Below are 2849 nucleotides of genomic sequence, written 5' to 3' on the forward strand. Positions count from 1 at the left end.
TATCACTATCACTCACACCATCACCCACGATGACTCATTATCATCACTATAACCATCACGCACCATAACATTACACCATGACTCATCATCATCACTATCACCATAACGCACCATAACACACCATGACTCATTATCATCACTATCATCATCACGCACCATAACATAACTCCATCTCCCATTAACTTCACTATCACCATCACGCACCATAATATCACACCATCACCCATTAACTTCACTATCCACACCATCACCCAGCATAACTCATTATCATCACTATCACCATCACGCTCCATAATATCACACCATCACCCATTAACTTCACTATCATTTACACCATCACCCACCATAACTCATCATCTTCACTATCACCATCACGCACCATAACATCACACCATGACTCATTACCATCACTATCACCATCACGCACCATAACATCACACCATGACTCATTATCATCACTATCACCACCATGCACCATAACATCACACTATGACGCATTATCATCACTATCACCATCACGCACCATAACATCACACCATTACTCATTACCATCACTATCACTTCATCACGCACCATAACATCACGCCATGACTCATTATCATCACTATCACCACCACGCACCATAACATCACACTATAACTCATTATCATCACTATCATCTTCACGCAGCATAACATCACACCATTACTCATTACTATCACTATCACTTCATCACGCACCATAATATCACACCATGACTCATTATCATCACTATCACCATCATGCACCATAACATCACACCATGACTCATCATCATCACCATCACCATCACGCAAAAAAGATCACACCATGAATCATTATCATCACCATCACCATCACGCACCATAACACACCATGACTCATTATCATCACTATCATCATCACATACCATAACATCACTCCATCATCCATTAACTTCACTATCACCATCACGCACCATAATATCACACCATCACCCATTAACTTCACTACAATAACATCACACCATGACTCATTATCATCACTATCACCATCACGCACCATAACATCACTTCATCACCCATTAACTTCACTATCACCATCACGCACCATAACATCACACCGTGACTCATTATCATCACTATCACCATCACGCACCATAACATCACTCCATTACCAATTAACTTCACTACCATAACATCACACCGTGACTCATTATCATCACGATCACCATCATGCACCATAACATCACTCGATCATCCATTAGCTTCACTAACACCATCACGCACCATAACATCACTCCATCACCCATTAACTTCACTACCATAACATCACACCATGACTCATTATCATCACTCACAACTCACCATAACATCACTCCATCACCCATAAACTTCACTATCACCATCACGCACCATAACATCACACCATGACTCACTATCATCACTATCACCATCACGCACCATAACATCACTCCATCATCCATTAACTTCACTATCACCATCACGCACCATAACATCACACCATCACCCATTAACTTCACTATCAACATCACGCACCATAACATCACACCATGACTCATTATCATCACTATCACCATTACACACCATAACATCACACCATTACTCATTACCATCACTATCACTTCATCACGCACCATAAAATCACACCATCACCCATTAACTTCACTACCATAACATCACTCCATCACCCATTAACTTCACTATCACCATCACGCACTATAACATCACACCATGACTCATTATCATCACTATCACCATCACGCACCATAACATCACACCATGACTCATTATCATCACTATCACCACGCACCATAACATCACTCCATCTCCATTAACTTCACTATCACCATCACTCACCATAACATCACACCATCACCCATTAACTTCACCATCAACATCACGCACCATAACATCACACCATGACTCATTATGATCACCATCACTATCACGCACCATAACATCACTCCATCACCCATTAACTTCACTATCACCATCACGCACCATAATATCACACCATCACCCATTAACTTCACTACCATAACATCACACCATGACTCATCATCATCACTATCACCATCACGCACCATAACACACCATGACTCATTATCATCCCTATCATCATCACGCACCATAACATCACTCCATCATCTATTAACTTCACTATCACCATCACGCACCATAATATCACACCATCACCCATTAACTTCACTACCATAACATCACACCATGACTCATTATCATCGCTATCACCATCACGCACCATAACATCACTTCATCACCCATTAACTTCACTATCACCATCACTCACCATAACATCACACCGTGACTCATTATCATCACTATCACCATCACACACCATAACATCACTCCATCATCCATTACCTTCACTATCACCATCACGCACCATAACATCACTCCATCACCCATTAACTTCAGTACCATAACATCACACCATGACTCATTATCATCACTATCACCATCACGCACCATAACATCACTTCATCACCCATTATCTTCACTATCACCATCACGCACCATAACATCACACCGTGACTCATTATCATCACTATCACCATCATGCACCATAACATCACTCCATCATCCATTACCTTCACTATCACCAACGCGCACCATAACATCACTCCATCACCCATTAACTTCACTACCATAACATCACACCATGACTCATTATCATCACTATCATCATGACGCACCATAGCATCACATCATGACTCACTATCATCACTATCACCATCACGCACCATAACATCACACCATGACTCACATTATTATCACTATCACCACGCACCATAACATCACTCCATCACCCATTAACTTCACTATCACCAT

Source organism: Homarus americanus, unplaced genomic scaffold (assembly GCF_018991925.1).
Source record: "Homarus americanus isolate GMGI-L3 unplaced genomic scaffold, GMGI_Hamer_2.0 scaffold46130, whole genome shotgun sequence".
Classification (NCBI taxonomy): Eukaryota; Metazoa; Arthropoda; class Malacostraca; order Decapoda; family Nephropidae; genus Homarus; species Homarus americanus.